Below are 19,129 nucleotides of genomic sequence, written 5' to 3' on the forward strand. Positions count from 1 at the left end.
TACATTCTCGGGAACACTCATTCAAGATTGAATAACATATCCAAATATATAAACACATGAATGGAAATTCACCAAAATACTTTCCAATGCGCACAAAGGGAGACCCACACATAGATTCATAAACACAGTCATGATGTGTCAAACTCAGGGACATATCTAATGACAAAAACTGAGCGACACACAAACAAAGTGAGATCCCCATAACAGCAAAGAAGTACACCCCTATGTAGAGACACAAAGAGGCAGTCACACACTGAAAGGGAGACGCATGAACACATTTCCCGCACAGCCACAGAGAGAAGAAAGGAAGATGATCAAACTCCAGAGGTAGAGACAGAGGGACCGAGAAAGAGATAGACAGAGAGACAGAGAAGGATAGACACAAAGGGAGACAATGAGACAGACAGACAGATAAACAGGTATAGAGACAGATCGATGCAGACAGGGAAGGACACACAGAGCGAGACAAAAATAGAGAAAGAGAGACACAGCAAGAAACTGAGAGATGGGGGGGCAGCGTGAGAGTGGAACAACGACAGACAGGTGAGGTAGAGAGAGCGGGAGAAAGCAATATTTTTGTGAAGTAATTAGACAGGAGGTGGACCCAATAAGCTCTCAAAAACAAATGCACTTGTCCAACAACCAACTCAGATTAGGTGAAGACTGGCACCCAGAAACTTTCCCTGCTGGTTTGAATAAAGTTTTAATGTGAGCTGAAGAGAGAGAGTCTGACAATCATCATTGTGCAGGAACGACTGCTTCTGCCCAACACTCTCCTCCCCTGCAGGAGAAATGCAGACACCCATCATGCTGGTCTTTAACACTCACCCAAAGGGCACTCTGTGAAGACCCAATATTGCAGCTGAAACCATCACTCGCAGCCAGCCCGCCATTTCGAATCATTCCTCCAGCCTCTTTCCATCCTCTTTCCATCATAAGTGAAGAATTTACGCGACCAGAACTTCACTCTGAACTTGGGCAGAGTGGCTGTATAAAATAATGTGTTCGTGCTGCAGCTTAAATCCCTCAGCAATTCTGCCATCAACATAAACTGGAATAGATGAGAGCTCTTCCAACGATATGGTTCTTTCGTGCTAAAGTACAAGGTGTTTGCATCCTGTGCTAACGACAGAAGTTCAAAGCTGATTGATATGGTGATGAGAGATATCACCGACTTCCTCAGGTTCTCCATCCTGTGTCTTTGTGACTCTCTCCATTCCTCTGACCCTTCAGGCTCTTGCAGACTCGACTGGCCACTGAAATTTACCTGACCGTCAGAGTGTGCATCAACAGAAGTAACACGAATGGGACGAAAGGGGTTAAAATGATATCAAACCAGTTAAATCCCAGCCATTTGGCGTCAGTAAAATAAGTTGACTTTGTTACGCAAAACCTCGGAACATTGTCAATTATCCTCCAAGGTTCCAACCGAAAAGAGAAGGGAATGCGTTTTGAGTAGAGCAGAATGCCAGTTACAGCTGGAGCCACAGCCAAGGTTTTCTCTGTACAATATTTCCTTTTCACTTTCAAGCAGCAAATGGTCACAAAACGATCGACAGAGAAACGGACAGTGAACCAGACGGAACAGTCTGTGGCTACACGAATCAGGACAAAGATAGCTTTGGACACAGGGGTATGTCCAGGAAACATTCTCGGTAATAATGATCTTTGAATTACCACAGCATGATCCCAGTGCTTATGAACAGCAGATACCCTGTTGCCATAGCCAACAGGCAGCGCGTAATGCAGTTATAGAGGCCGTACTTTCGCCATGACAGAACCAAAATAACCGGGAAATAATCAGAAGTCACTGAGCAAACATTCTTCATGACTGCTCAACGGAAGATCTTCATATCTAACTGGAACAGGGGATTGACAGATGGCAGAATGGCGCGATTTTTAAGGTGATTAACCAAGGTAAATGGTTTGTAGGGGGTTTGAGGAAAAGGCTTTCTCTCAGAGAGTGGTGTGGGTTTTGATACGTCAGTGCTTGGGAGGGTTATTGATGTAGGAAACCTCAAAACCTTAAACAACAAATTGGGAAGAGTCCAGATTTTGTTTAGCCTTGATAGCACAAGCTTGATGGACCGACTGACATCTTCAATACAGTCGGGTTCCACAATTCAAATAATTATTCCTGGGAAGTAGGCTGGGAAGTGAAACATTTTTATAAAGGAAATAAATGAGTCATGAATACCATAATTATAAAAATGAATCAGAAACAGCTGGCGAAACTCATCAGGTATAGAGAGTGAAACAGAATTGATACAATCATTCTTCATCTGAAAACGTTTCTCTGAACATTTGTCAAAGAACTCAAAACATCAGCTCGGTTTTCTTCTCACGCAAGGCCCTATCATTGCAAACAAAGGACTGGGGTTGATTCTTAAAGGGAATTGAGATTCATCATATTGATGATTATCTACAATGAAACATTTGTTCTACTGGTCTTAGCATGCTGGGAGAAATCAGAGTCTTAGAGATTTAGAGGAAGGAAACATTGTTCCAAGTCGTCCTTGCTGATCAGATAGTCTGTAATAATAGCGTCCCTTTTGCCCTCATCTCCATCAAAACCTTTCCTCCACATTTACCCATCGGTTTTGCTTGAAATGTTGCATTTGTACCACTCTCCACCGTTTCATCTGGCAGTTCATTCCATATATGCACCACACTTTGCATGGAAATGGTTTTTCATTAGGTACCTTTTAAATCTTTCCACTGTCACCCTGAACCTATGCCCCGGGCCTCTGGACTCCCCCACCCCAAAGGAAAGAACTTGCCTATTTATCCTATCTATGCCCCTCACGATTTTATAAACCTCTATATGATCACTCTTCAGCGTCCAAAGCTCCATTAAAAACAGACTCAGCCTATTCAACCTTTCTCTATTACTCAAACCCTCCAAACCTGGCAATATCCATGTAAATCTTTTATGAACCCTTTCATGTTTCACACCTCTCCTCTGATAGGAGGGAGACCAGAATTGCACAGAACTTTTCCAAAAGTGGTCTAACGAATGTCCTGTACAGGTACAAAATAAACTCACAACTCCTCTAATCAATGCTCTGAACAATAAAGGAGAACATACGAAACGGCCTCTTCATTATCCTAGAATCCAAAGACTCCACTTTCAGGGAACTGCAGAACTGCACTCCAAGGTTTCTTTGCTCAGTAACATTCCCCAGGAGCTTACCTTAGTGTACAGGTCCTGCCCTGGTTTGCTTTTCCAAACTGCAGCACCTCACATTTACATAAAGTAATCTCCATCTGCAACTCCTCAGTCCATTGGCCCATCTGATCAAGATCCCGTTATACACGGACATAACTTACTTTGCTATCTACTATTAGTTACATTTTGGTTACATCTGCAAATTTACGAGCTATACCTCCCATATTCACATTTAAATCATTTCAATAAATGACAAAAAGCAGTGATCCAGTATCAACCCTTGTGGAACACCACTGGTCACAGGCCTCCAGTCTGAAAAGCAGCCCTCTACCACCACTCTCTGCCTTCTACATTCCAGCCCATCCTGTATCCAGATTGCTAGATCTCCCTCTTTTCCATGTGGTCTTAACTTGCTAATCAGTGTACCATGAGGAACCTTGACAAACTCCTTAGTGACGTCCATATAGATCACGTCCACCACTCTGCCATCATCAATCCTCTTCGTTACTTGTTCAAAAACTAAATTAAGTTAGTGAAACATGATTTCCCACGAGCAACGCCATGTTGACAACCACTAATTAGTCATTACCTATCCAAATAGACTGTACATATAAATCCTGTCAATCTGGATTTCCCTCCAACAACTTCCATACCACCAATGTCAGGCTCACCTGTCTAAAGTTTGCTGGGTTATCCTTAGAACCTTTCTTAAACAGTGGCGCACATGAGGCAACTTGCAGTTTTCCAGCACATCACCTATGACGATTGATTATCCAAGCCTCTCAACAAGGGTCCAGCATTCACTCCCCGAGCTAGCCACAGATCAAACTTTATGCATTATTTCATAACCAGCTCATCCTGCCCTGTAATATGGACATTTTTCAAGATGTCACAATCTATTTCCCCACATTCTATGTTTTCCAGGCCTTTCTCCACAGTGAACAATGATACAGAATGCTCGTTTAGGATCTGCCCCATCTTCAGCCGTTCCACACATTGATTGACTTGCTGATCTTTGAGCGGTCTTCTCTCCTTAAATACCTTTTCGTCCTGAATGTATTTAAGAAATCCCCTTGGATCCTCCTTAATCCTATGTCCTTAACTCTATTTGCAAAAATTATCTTTTGTCCCGTTTTTGCCCTCCGGATTTCCCTCTTAAGTATACTCCTACTGCCTTTGTCCTATTTGAAAGATTCACTTGATCTCTGCTGTCTAAACTTATCTTATGCTTCCTTATGCCTACCAACCTCTTCCTTCACCCGAACAGGAACATACTCTAAGATCTTGCCAAATGGCCATCCTCCAATTTAGAACTTTAACTTTTAGAACTGTTCTGTCATTTTCCATCACTATTTTAATCGAACAGAATGCAAGTTTCTGGCCCCACAGTGTTGCCCCACCTACACCTCAGTCACCTGCCCTGTCTTGTTTCCAAGAGTAGGTTAGGTTTTGTAGGTTTTCTACTCGGTACATGCACACACTGAAACAGAAAATTTTGATTTTAACACGAAGCAAATTCATCTCCATCCCAGCCCTTAGAAATGTGACAATCCAAGTCTATATTTGGAAAGTTAAAAACCCCTTCCATGACCACACGGTTATTCTTACAAATAACTGAGATCTCTTCACAAATTTGTTTCTCAATTTCCCACTGACTGGTGGGGAGTCTATAGGGCAATCACACTAAGGTAAACAGCCCTTGCTTAATTCTCAGTTCCACACAAATATCTTCCCTGTATGTATTCCCAGGAATATCCTCCTTAAGTAAAGCAGTTAAATTATCCGTTATCAAAAAGCAAGTCCCGCCACCTTCTCTTGTGCACCTATATTTCCTTCCTGCAGCACGTCCATCGTGCAGGTTGAAGCTGCTCGTCCTGTCAATCCCTGAAAGCCATCTGTGTAATTGCTATGATATTCCAGTCCCATGCTCCGAACTATGACTGCAAATCACCTGTCTTCCCAGTTCGGCATCTTGTACAGAAATAAATGCAATTTAATTTGGCAGTCCGCCCTCATTCTCTGCTTTGGGCAACCCTACACTGACTATTGGACTTGCACATTTTCCCAGTTGTATCAGTCTCAGACTGATTTATTTCCTCATGATCGCCCTGGTACACCACCCCAGCCCCGCACCTCCACCATCCCCGCACCCCCCACTCCAACTTTACTAGTTTCAATATTCCTGAACATCACGAGCAAATCTCCCTGCAAGTAAATTAGTTTTCTTTCAATTCAGGTGCAATCTGTCCTTGTCATAGAGGTCACTTCTACTCCAAAAAATTTTCCAATGATTCAAAAATGTGAACACTTCTGCCTTGCACCAGCGCCTCAGCCATGAATTCATCTGCTATATCTTCCTATTGCTATACTCACCAGCTCGTGACAACGAGAGTAATCCAGATATTACAACTCCCAAGGACCTCCTTCCTGCCTGACTTCTTATATTCCCCCTTCAGAATTTCCTCCTTTGTCAGTGATGTCAGTGCTACATCACTCCCTACAATTTCCTAAACAGCATATACGTTTAAAATACACATGGCCACAGAAGACTCCTGCGGTAACTATACCCATCTCCTGTCTTTCCTAGCGATAACACAACTACTTGACCGTGTCGGCTTTTGTTCACTTGCTTCTATAGCTTCCATCCATCAGACCACCGAGCTCCTGAAAATTGCTCATTGTCTCTAAATGCTGCTCCAACTGATCCATGCGATATGATCGGTTTTGCAACCAAGCATATTTACTGGAGACATAATCATCAGAACTTGGAAGCTCTCCCTCATCTCCCACATCCAACAGGTAGAGTACATCACTCCACTAAAGGCCATCTTCGCACCCTAATAATCTACACGCCCAGAAGATACCACAGCTTTACTGCTCTAAAAGACAATGCTCCCGGCTAATGCAGTGCCTAGACTTTATATTTTTACATTTTAATCAAGTGACAGTTCTCAATCAAGCCGTTAACCAAAAAGAACTCGCACTACTCAAATGGTAGTATTACACAAAAAAGAACTCAGCAACACAACATTTAAAAACCATAAATGTACCTTCTCCTGTGCTGTGAACTCTCCCATACGGGCTCCTCCTTTATTTACATTGTGTTGGGTTGACCTTTTTTTCCCTAAATTTCCAAAATAATGCAACAGCTCATAAAACAATAATTACTATTCCCGGAATTTGTGGAAGTCAGCGCTGACACCGAAAATACCCCAAGTATTGGAGCATCTCTCACAGCCACAATCTTTTCCCGTCCTCGATTTAGGATTACCTCGAATCGTCTGGTCAGTATATTACAAAAACTTGAGTTGTTGCACTTGAGAAGATGTAATTGTCTGGCGGACATTGCTAACAGAGCTGAGAATGGCTTGTTTCATCATCAAAAGTGCAAACCACGATCTGACTCATCTCTGCGTTGATAAACTAAGAATCTGTTAACTCATTGAATCCCACACATTTTGTTTTGGAAAATGATCAATTCCTTGTCAAGTTTAGCAACTGTTCTAATTTGGCTGATATTCAGTCAGCAAGTAATGGAAAATGCAAATAGGGAGATGTGACTTTTTACTGTATTCTCTGCATTAGCTGACTCAAATCGTTTTGGAATGTGTTTATTGATATTTCATGAATACACTACATAATACAAAACAAGACTGGCAGATTACTACTGCAATTAGTGAATTGAGCAGCTCCAATCCATTGTATAATATGATATGATTTTAAAAATCACATCTCGCTGACTCTCTATTATGTTATAGCATGTCAGAGGCAATTAAACTTTAAATTGATAATCCAATGAAGGGTTCATGCCCGATACGTCAATTTTCCTGCTCATCGGAAACTGCCTGAATTGCTGTGCCTTTCCAGCATCACACTCTCGACTCTGATCTCCAGCATCTGCAGTTATCAATTTCTCCTCGGTGATGACCAGTAATTTGCACTAAGCCGCATTTGTGTGAACAAGCCAGTGTCTCATGTAGTTCCATTGTTACAGATCTGGCTGGGGCTGAGGGAATTTGTTTTGCATTGGATCTGGTGCTGAGTGAGGGAGGAGTAACTTTGGGAGAGGTAATATGGAATTACATCTCATTGTTCATGCCTGATCAGTGTCTGGGGCATATAATCGATCTGGACAAATGTCGTTGGGGCGCAATGTATTTGAAGAGTGGGGTTAGTTTATGAGTTCATCGGGAGTTAGCCTAGTTTTTAATAGCCTCACTTCTGTTCCAGCGCAAGCTGATTAATTACAGAACACGCCAGATCCTCGTCAGAAATCCAACTTGATGGATGATAACCTTATTTGTTTTAATTTAACAAAGTGATCTCTTGTTGAAAGTAAACACACAATGCTGCAAATATTGTTTCCTCATCAAAACAGAAGTTTATTGCAAAATAAATGACGACAAACTAGAATAAACCAAACTTCGCACCTATAACACAGTGTCAAAGGCAATGACACGCAGTATATTGCATAACTCTCTTTAATCTCAAAACAATGTATCAATGAAACAAAAGGACACGATCTTTATCTATCTACATAACACGACTCTCAGTGCCATTCCAAAGAAAACAATTCCCATAATGGGTGGTACGGTATAAGCACTGCTGCCTCACAGCGCCAGAGACACGGCTTCAATTCCCGCCTCAGCAACTGACTGGGTGGAGTTTGCACATTCTCCCCGTGTCTGCGTGGGTTTCCTCAGGGTGCTCCGGTTTTCTCCCATAATCCAGAAGTCTGCAGGTTAGGTTGGTTGGCCATGCTAAATTACACCGTAGTCTTAGGTTACGTGCAATGCAGGATAGCCATGTCCAGTGGTCAGGCAAAGGATAGGAAGGACACAATTCGTGAAGCATGGGTGACAGGAGAAATTGTACAACGCGCCAAGAGGAAAAGGGAAGCGGACAAAAGATCGAGGCAGTTAAGAACAGAACGGGCCCTGAGGAATGTTGGAAGAGTAGGACAAGTCAGCAACAATCAAGGGCATTCGGGGTCATGAAATAGCTTTAGCAAGCAGAATTACGGACAATCCCATCGTATTTTATTCTTATATAAGAAGCAAGCAGGTAACTAGGGAAATGATTGGTCCTTTAAAAGATAATGAGGGAAGGCTGCGTGCCAAACCTGAGAGAATGGGTGAGATTCTGCATGATTGCTTTGCGTCAGTGTTCACTGAGGAGACGAACATGATGAATCTTGAGATTCCAGATAGAGGTTTCATTAGTCTGGATCACGTTGGCATAATTTGGGCAGATGTGTTGGGTTTGCTGGAGGTTATTAAGGTGGATAAATCCACAGAATCGGATGGGATCTATCCCACGGGAGGTGAGAGAGGAAAGAGCTGGAGCCCTTACAGATATCTTTGGGGAAAACTTAAATACAGGTGAGGTGCTGGAGGACTGGAGGGTTGCTCATGTTGTCCCCCGGTACAAGAAGGGTAGTAGTACAGACCAGTAACTTCAGACCAGTGACCTTGACGTCGATGGTGGGGAAGTTGCTGGAGAGCTTACTTAGAGGTAGGTTCTATTTATATTTAGAAAAGAATGAGTTATCAGTGATCGGCAACATGGTTTTGTACGGGGGAGATCCTGCTTTACCAACTTAATAGAGTTCATTGAGGAAGTCACCAAGTTGTTAGATGAAGGGAGGGCTGCTGATGTCATATAAATGGACTTTAGTAAGGCATTTTATAAGGTTCCACATTGTAGACTAATGGAGAAATTGAAGTCACATGGTGTGCATGGTGTTCTACCTAGGTTAGTAAAGAACTGGTTGAGCAACAGGAGACTGAGAGTAGGAGTTGAAGGGAGTTTTTCTAAATGAGAAACCTGACCAGTGATGTTCCTCAGGGGTCACTATGATAGATTTGTAGATTACTTACAGTGTGGAAACAGGTCCTTCAGCCCACAAGTCCACACTGATCCACCGAAGAGCAACGCACCCAGACCCATTACATTCACCCCTTCACCTCACAGGATGGGCAATTTATCATGGCCAATTTACCTGACCTGCACATTTTTGGACAGTGGGAGGAAACCGGAGCACCAGGAGGAAACCCACAGACACGGCGAGAATGTGCAAACTCCACACAGACTGTTGCCTGAGGCGGGATTATGAACCCGGGTCTCTGGTGCTATGAGACAACAGCGCTAACCACTGTCCCCACTGTTGTTTGCAATGTACATAAATAATCTAGAAGAGGGCACTGTTGTTATGATCAGCAAGTTTACAGATGACACAAAGATTGGTGTAGTAGCAGAAATCATAAGGGACTGTCAGAAAATAAGGAGGATATAGATAGACTGGAGAGTTGGGCAGAAAAGTGAAAGTTGGCTTTCAATCCAGACAAATGTGAGGTGATGCATTTAGGTAAGTGTAATTCTAGAGCGAATTATACAACGATTGGAAGAGCCTTGCGAAAGGTTGATGGACAGAGATATCTGGGAGTCCAGGTCCATTGTATGCTGCAGAGTTGCATCGAGTGGTCAAGAAGACCTATGGGGTACTGGGATAATGGTCGGATACTTGGTGGTGTGGTGAGCAGAGGGATCTTGGTGTCCATGTACACAGATCTCTGAAAGTTGCATCGTAGGTAAATAGTGCTGTGAAGAAGGTATATGGTGTACTGGCTTTTATTGGGAGAGGAATTTAGTGACGGAGTCCTGAGGTCATGTTGCAGTAGTATAAATCTCTAGTGCGGCCGCATCTGAAGTATTGTTTGCAGGTTTGGTCGCCATACTATAGGAATGATGTGGAGGCACCTGAACGGGTGCAGTTGAGGTTTACCGGGATGTTGTCTGGTATGGTTGGAAGATCGTATGAGGAAAGGCTGAGGCACTTGGGGCTGTTTTCATTGGAGAAAAGAATGTTTAGGCGTGACTTGATAGAGGTGTACAAGATGATTAGGGGTTCAGATAGGGTTGAACATGTGAACCTTTTTCCTCGTATGGAGTCAGCTATTACGAGAGGGCATAGCTTTAAATTAAGGGGTGGTAGGTATAGGACAGAAGTTCGGGGTAGATTCTTTAATCAGCGAGTCGTTACTTCATGGAATGCCCTGCCAGTAGCAGTGGTGGACTCTCCCTCTTTATGGGCATTTAACCGTGCATTGGATAGGCATATGGAGGATAGTGGGTTAGTGTAGGTTAGGTGGGCTTGGATCGGCGCAACATCGAGGGCCAAAGGGCCTGTACTGCGCTGTATTTTTTTATGTTCTATGTTCTATAGTATGCTTGCCTTAATTGGACGGGGTATTGAGTATAAGCACTGGCAAGTCATGTTAAAATTATCCAAGACATTGGTTCGGCTGCATGAAGAATACTGTGTACAGTTCTGGGCGCCACATTACCAAACGGATGTGGACGCTTTGGAGAGGGTGCAGAGAAGGTTTACAAGGATGTTGCCTGGTATGGAAGGTGCCCGCTATGAAGAGAGGTTGAGGAGGTTAGGTTTATTTTCACTTGAATAAAAGAGATTGAGGGGGACATGACTGAGGTTTACAAAATCATGAACGGTGTAGACAGGGTGGATAGAGACAAGCTTTTTCCCAGGGTGAAGGATTCAATAACGAGAGGTCATGCTATCAAGGTGAGAGGTGGAAAGTTTAAGAGGAATACACGCGGCAAGTACTTCACAAAAAGGGTGGTTGTAGTTTGGAACGCGTTGCCAGCAAAGGTGGTAAAGGCAGGCACGGCAGATTCGTTGAAGATGCATTTGGACAAATTCATGAGTAGGTGGGGAACAGAGGGGTACAAATGCTTAGGAATTGACCACAGTTTTAGACAGTACATTTGTATCGGCTCAGGCATGTCTCTCTTACAGACAGACTTTTCTGTGGCCAGCATCGGAAAAAACACAATGGTGTGTTGTTTCCCTGGTGCCAGGATCAAGGATGTCTCAGAGAGAGTGCAGAATGTTCTCACGGGGTGAGGGGCCAGCAGGAGGTCATTGTCCACATTGGAACCAACGACATTGGAAGGGAACAGGTTGAGTCTCCGAAGGGAGATTACAGAGAGTTAGCAAGTAATTTAAAAAGGAGGTCCTCAAGGGTATTAATATCTGGATTACTCCCAGTGCTACGAGCAAGTGCGGGCAGGAATAGGAGGATAGAGCAAATGAATGCATGACGGAGAAGCTGGTTTACGGGAGAAGGATTCACGTTTTTGGATCATTGGAATCTCTTTTGGGATAGAAGGTACCTGTCAAAGAAGGACGGATTGCACATAAATTGACAGGGAATAATATACTGGCAGGGAAATTTGCAAGAACTGCTTGGATTAAAGCTAGCAAGATATGGGCGGGGAAGGCGAAAGTGGGTGGGTGGCGGTTGAGGGTGGGTTAGGGGTGAGACCCAGTGAGATAGTGAGGAAAGTGATCGATCTGAAACGGTAACAGCAAAGAACAGACGTGGGTCAAACAGTCAGTGCAGACAGGGACAAGGTAGGACTAATAAATTAAACTGCATTTATTTCAATACGAGCGGATTAATAGGGAAGGCAGATGAACTCGGGCATGGTTAGAAGCATTGGACTGGGATATCATAGCAATTACAGAAACATGGCTCAGTGATGGTCAGGACTGGCAGCTGAATGTTCCAGGATACAAATGCTAGAGGAAGGATATAAAGGGAGGCAAAAGAGGAAGGAGAGTGACATTTTTGATAAGGGATAGCATTACTGCTGTGCAAATGGAGGATATTCCCGGAAATACATCCAGGCATATTATTTGGGGGGAATTGAGAAATAAGAAAGGGATGATCACCTTATTGAGATTGTATTATAGACCCTCCAATAATCAGAGGGAAATTGGGAAACAAACTTGTAAGGAGATTTCAGCTATCTGTAAGAATAATAGGGTAGTTAGGGTAGGGGATTTTAACTTTCCAAACATCTACTGGGACTACCATAGGTTTCAAGGATAAGATGGAGAGGAAAGTCTTAAGTGTGTACAGGACAATTTTTTGATTTAGCATGTGGATGTACCTCCTGTAGAAGGTGCATAACTTGACATATTCTTTGGAAATAAGGCAGAGCAAGTGAGTGAGGTGTCAGTGGGCGAGCACTTTGGGGCCAGCGACCATAATTCTACTTGTTTATAAATAGTGATGGAAAAGGATAGACCAGATCTAAAAGTTGAAGTTCTAAATTGGAGAAAGTCCAATTTTGACGGTATTGAACCTGATTGGAGGTCGTTGTTCACAGGTAAAGGGACAGATGGAAAATGGGAAGCCTTCAGAAATGAGATAACAAGAATCTAGAGAATGTATATTCCTGTCAGGGTGAAAGGGAAGGCTGGTAGGTATAGGGAATGCTGGATGACAAAAGAATTGAGGGTTTGGTTCAGAAAAAGAAGGAAGCATATGTGAGGTACATACAGGATAGATCGAGTGAATCCTTAGAAGAATAGTATAAAGAAAGTTCGTGTATACTTAAGAGATAGCTTTGGCAAATACAATTAAGGAGAATCCAAAGGGGTTTTACAAAAATATAAAGGAGAAAAGGGTAAGTATGGAGAGAAGAGGGCCGCTCAAAGGTCAGCAAGGCGGCCTTCCTGTGGAGCCACTGAAAGTGGGAGAGAGACTAAATGAATATTTTGCATCAGTGTTTACTGTGGAAGAGGATAAGGAAGATATAGACTGTCGGGAAATAGATGGTGATATCTTGTAAAATGTCCGATTACAGAGGAGGAAGTGCTGGATGTCTTGAAACGGTTAAAAGTGGATACATCCCCAGGACCTGATCAGGTGTATCTGAGAACTCTGTGGGAAGCGAGAGGAGATAATTGCCGGGCCCCTTGCTAAGATATTTGTTTGATCGATAGTCACAGGTGAGGTGCCAGAAGACCGGAGGTTGGCAAACGTGTTCCATCTGTTTAAGAAGGGTGGTAAAGACAAACCAGGGTACTATAGACAACTGAGCCTGACCTCTGTGGTGGGCAAGTCGTTGGAGGGAATCCTGAGGGACGGGATGTACATGTATTTGGAAAGGCAAGGACTGATTAGGGACAGTCAACATGGCTTTGTGCGTGGGAAATCATGTCTCACAAAATTGATTGAGTTTTTTGAAGAAGTAACAAAGAAGATTGATGAGGGAAGAGCAGTCGATGAGCTCGATATGGACTTCAGTAGAGCGATCGACAAGGTTCCCCATGGGAGACTGATTAGCAAGGTTAGATCTCGTGGAATACATGGGGAACAGCCATTTGGATAAAGAACTGGCTCAAATGTGGTCAGAGGTGGTCAGAGGGTGGTGGTGGAGGGTTGTCTTGTTAGACTGGAGGCCTGTGACTAGTGGAGTTCCACACGGATCGGTGCTGGGCCCTCTACTTTTGTCATTTGCATAAATGATTTGGATGCGAACACAAGAGGTACATTCAGTAAGTTTGCACTTGACACCAAAATTGTAGTTGTAGTGGACAGAGAAGAGGGTTACCTCAGATTACAACATTACTCACCCATTACATGGGGATCCACGCCCTCGGGGGCTTATCGTGAGCAATTCACAGAGTCCTCATTGGCCGACTGTAAACTATCTCTTCAATTGAAAGTCGAGTCTGCGAATGTGGAGACACTCGCTTGTACAGTCCTGCCAAGGGCAATACTTGGAGCCAGTTTATTTGACCATTTTAGATAACCTCACTTTTAAAGTATGATTGGCCTGTTCCACAATCCCAACTGCCTGCGTGTGATATGCACAGTGCAGTTGCTGTTCAATGGAGAGTGAGTCATATATTTGAATAATAAGTCGAGGCATGAAATGTTTGTTTCAGCAGCAGGAAGCACAGGAGCATTGACCAGGGGGCTGACTGGAAAGTGAAGCACTGATTTAAGAACTTGCTGAGAACGTCTGGACCCTCCATTTATGTTTCAGCAGCAAAAATTGTGGGAGCGTTGACAAAGGCGCAGATGAGAAGGTGAAGCACAGATTTAAAAACCTATCTAGTAAATAGGCGGAGCGCAAGCTGAGCAGGAGCGGACACAGGACTGCTGAGTAAGAGAAGTAATGTATTTGGATGGCTCCGTGACCTGACGCACTAATTAGGTAGTGGCTCCCACCCGTCCTCCTCCTCGAGCCTATAAAAAAGTTCTGTGCGCTGGATTGGTAAGATAACTAGCTTTCAAAAAAAATTATTGGGAATTTAAAATAGTGGGAATGGCGGTTAGGACCATTGATGTACCTCCTGCAGAATGTTGGAGGTCAGGATCACCAATAGTGTCCATGCTGACTTCATTTGTGTGAAGTGCACCGATCTCCAGCTCCTAAGAACCACTGTTAGGGAACTGGAGCTGGAGCCGGATGAACTTCGGAGGCGGAGGGTGTTATTGAGAAGAGTCACAGGAAGTAGTCAGACCTCAGGGACAAGAAAAAGGCAGATGGGTTCAAGACAGGTGACGGAAAGGGATCCGCTGCGGCCATGGATGCTTTTGGGGGTGGTGGGAACGAGTGACCAGGCGAAAGCCACGAGATACAGGTCTCTGGCACAGAGTCTGTCGCTGTTGTGCAGAAAGGAAGAGGGGAGATGAGCAGAGCATTAGTCATTGGGGACTCCATAGTTAAGGGGACAGATAGGATGTTCTTTTGGAATGGTTGGTGTGTTGCCTCCCAGGTGCCAGGGTTCCTGATGTCTCTGATCGTGTTTTCTGGATCCTCGCGGGGGAGGTGGAGCAGCCCCATGTTGTGATCCACATCAGAACCAATGACATAAGTTTTAGAAAAGGAATGGGGATACAAGGCTGAAACTCAAGGAGCTAGGGTGGAAGTTTAGAGCTAGACAAAACAAAGTTGTTATCTCTGATTTGATGCCCATGTGTATTGCTCGTGAGGAAAGGAAGAGGGAGAGAGAGGTGTTGAACATGTGGCTGCAAGAATGGTGCAGGAGGGAGAGTTTCAGATATCTGTGTAATTGGTGCTCATTGTGGGGGAGGTGGGAGATGTACAAACAGTAAGGTCCACACCTGGATCAGAGGGGTACCAGCATCTGGGGATAGGGTGGGGGGCAGCGGGGGGATATTTTCATGCTGGGGAGGATTTAAACCATATCAACAGGAGGATGGGAACATGAACTGTTATTCCAGTGTACAGGAGGTTGAGAGTAGTGAGGTCAGAAACATAGTTTCAAGGTCGTAAGAGAACACCAGAAGCAGGAAGATCGTTTGAAATATGTCTACCTCAACGCCAGGACATTCCAGAATAAGGTGGGTGAACTTGCAGTATGAGTTGGTAGCTGGGACTTCGATATTGTGGCCATTCGGAGACATGTCTAGAGCCGGGACAGAAATGTTTGTTGCTGGTTCGAGGGTATAGATGTTTCAGTAATAACAGGGAAGGTGGTAAAAGAGGGGGGTGATGTGGTACTGTTCATCAAGGACGATTGAGGTAAGGACGTTTGAGGACTCATCCACTGAGGTAGTATGGGCTGAGGTTAGACACAGGAAAGGAGAGGTCACCCTGTTGGAAGTTTTCGATAGGCCTCTGAATAGTTCCATAGATATAATGGAAAGGATCGCAAAGATGATTCTGGATAGGAGTGCGAGTAACAGCGTAGTTGCTATGGGGGACGTTATCTTTCCAAATATTGACTGGAAATACTATACTTTGAGTAGTTTAAATGGGTCAGGTTTTGTTCAGTGTGTGCACGATGATTTCCGGACACAGTATGTAGACAAGCTAACAAAGGGTTTTTTGGATTTGGTACTGGGTAATGAACCAGCCAGGTGATAGATTTAGAGGTAGGTGAGCACTTTGGTGATAGTGACCACAATTCAGACATGTTTACTTTAGTGATGGAAAGGGGTAGGTATATACCACAGGGCAAGCTGGGCATAAGGAAATTATGATGCGATTAGGCAAGATTTAGGATGCATAGGATGGGGAAGGTAACTGCAGGGGGTGGGCACAATTGAAATGTGAAGCTTGTTCAAGTAACAGCTACTGCCTATCCTTGATAAGTATATTCCTGTCAGGCAGGAAGGAAGTGTTCGTGTGAGTGAACCGTGGTTTACAAAAGAAGTTGAAACTCTTGTCACGAGGAAGAAGAAAGCTTGTTATAGGATGACATGTAAAGGCTCAGTTAGAGCGCTTGAGAATCCCAAGTTAGCCATGAAATACCTAAAGAGAGGGGGAAGAAGAAAAAGGAGGGTACATGAGAAGTTATTGGTGGATAGGATCAAGGAAAACCCGAAGGTTTTCTATCGGTATATCAGGAATAAAAGAATGACTTGGGTAAGATTAGAGCCAATCAAGGCTGATAGTGGGAAGTTGTGCATGAAGACCGAGGAGATAGGGGACGCGCTAAATCAATATATTTTGGCAGTATTCACACTGGAAAAGGACATTGTTGTTCAGGAGAATTTGAAATGCAGGCGACAAGATGGGACGGAGGTGCACAAGATGGAGGTTTTGGCAATTGTGAAAAGTGTGAAAATAAATAGGTCCCCTGGGCCGGATGGTATTTATCATAGGATTCTCTCGGAAACTAGGGAGGAGATTGGAGGGTCTTTGGCTTTGATCTTTATGTCGTCATTGTCAACAGAAACAGAGCCAGAAGACTGGAGGATAGCAAATGTTGTCCCTTTTTTCAAGAAGGGAATAGAGTCAACCCTGACACTATTAGACCAGTGAGCCTTACTTCGATTGTGGATGAATTGTTGGAAAAAGTTAGAAGAGATAGGAATTAGAATAATCTATAGAGGAAAATGTTGATTAGGGGTAGTCAAAACTGACTTCTGAAGAATAGGTCGTGCCTCACAAACCTTATTGAGCTCCTTTAGAAGGTGACCAAACAGGTAGATGAGGATGAAGTCGTTGAAGTGGTGTATATGGATTTCAGTTAGGCATTTGATAAGGGTCTCCACGATAGGCTATTGCACAAAATACAGAGGCATGGATTTGAGGGTGATTTAGCCGTTTGGATCAGAAATTGGTTAGCTGAAGGAAGATAAGGTGGTGGTTTATGGGAAATGTCCATCTTGGAGTTCAATTACTAATGGTGTACCGCAAGGATCTGATTTTGGTAACTGCTATTTGTCATTTTTATAAATGATCTAGTTGAGGGCATGGAATGATGGGTTAGTAAATTTGCGAATGACACAAAGGCAGGTGGAGTTGGCGATAGTGCCGAAGAATGTTGCAGGTTGCAGATGGACATAGATGAACTGCAAAAATGGGTGAAGAAGTGGCAAATGGAGTTATTGTAGAAAATTGCAATGTGATTCACTTTGGAAGGAGCAACGGGAACAATGCGTACTGGACTAATAACAAGATTCTTGGTAGTGTAGATGAGCAGAGAGATCTCGGTGTCGATGTACACAGATTTCTCAAGTTACAACACAGGTTGATAGTGTCGATAACAAGGCATACGTTGTGTTAGCGTTTATTGGCAGAGGGATTGAGTTTCGGTGCCACAAGGTCTTGCTGCAGCTGTACAAAACTCTGGTGTGGCCGTACTTGTAGTATTGTGCACATTTCTGGTCACCACATTATAGGAAGGATGAGGAAGCTTTTGAGAGGGTGCAGTTACGATTTACTAGGAGTTTACCTGGTATGGAGGGAATATATTATGAAGAAAGGCTGAGGGACTTGAGGTTGTTTTTGTTAGCGATAAGACGTTTGAGAGGTGACTTATTTGAGACATATAAGATAATCAGATGATGAGATAGGATAGATGGTGAGAACCTTTTTCCTCAGCTTGTGATGGCTAGCACGATGGGTCATAGCTTTCAATTGAGGGGATGATAGATATAGGACAGATGTCAGAGGTAGCTTCTATACTCAGAGAGTAGGAGGGGAGTAGAGTGGCCTGCCTGCAACAGTAGTAGACTCTCCGACTTTGAAGGCATTTGAATTGTCATTGGATAATCATATGGTTGAAAATGGAATTGTGTCGGATCGATAGGCTTCAGAATGGTTTCACAGGTCGGTGCAACATCGAGGGCTGAAGAGCCTGCCCTGTGCTGTAATGTTCTATATTCTACGTGGCCCATTGTCAGAGCTCATCCTTTTAGGCAACCCAAAGCGGGAAATTACTTTAGTCAACAATATTTTGTCTGCTGTATGTGCAGTGCAATTAGTAGAGGGGAAGGCTTCAATCCATTTGCTAAATACATCGAACATGAGCAAACAGTATTTATAACATTGTACTTTAGGATGTAGGTTTGTTCGCTGAGCTGCGAGGTTCACTTTCAGACGCTTCGTCATTGTACTTGGAAACATAATCAGTCGGTCCTTCTTAAGCACTGGCGCTATGGCCAACTTTCTATTTATGTCTGTCGTTTTCCTTGGGTTGATGATGTCATTTTCTGTGCTGGTGATGTCATGGTGATAGCATCTGAAAATGAACCTTGCAGCTCAGCGAGCAAACGTACATCAAAAACCTCCATCTGAGCTCTGAATCTTGTCCAAACTCACTAACATCGACGGGGACAATACACTAAAACTAGCATAAAGATTGGAAACCAATGACAGCTGATAGAGCACCACACACAAATAGCTGTACTTCCCGCATGAGTGCCAAAAGAAACAGGTCCTATCTCACAACCTCAAAAACAAACCTCCCTTAACACCCCACTATCCAAATGAAAAGCAAAGGAAAACAGCTGAAGAATGCTTAGGGAAATGTTTAATGATGGCCACCACAGACTCCTTAAATACAACTGGGAAATATAGTGAAAAAAACTCTACTCCCTCATGCAACAAAGCACAAATGGGCAGACACAGTATAACAAGCCATAGACATGAGACAGCGGCCAACACAGAAAATGAAGAAGAAAACTAGACCTGCAGAATCAACACAAGACAAACTCACGCAATATAACACCGGAGACAGCACAGAACCTATCTGTCCAACAATTAACAGACAATGATAAAGCTGTCTAAGTAACAGGATTAAATTACAACTTCTGGGATGCAGACCACAGAAATTTTTAGAGCTGAAGAAACAATACTTAAAGAAACCAAATTCACAGA

Source organism: Chiloscyllium punctatum, chromosome 47, assembly GCF_047496795.1.
Source record: "Chiloscyllium punctatum isolate Juve2018m chromosome 47, sChiPun1.3, whole genome shotgun sequence".
Lineage (NCBI taxonomy): Eukaryota > Metazoa > Chordata > Chondrichthyes > Orectolobiformes > Hemiscylliidae > Chiloscyllium > Chiloscyllium punctatum.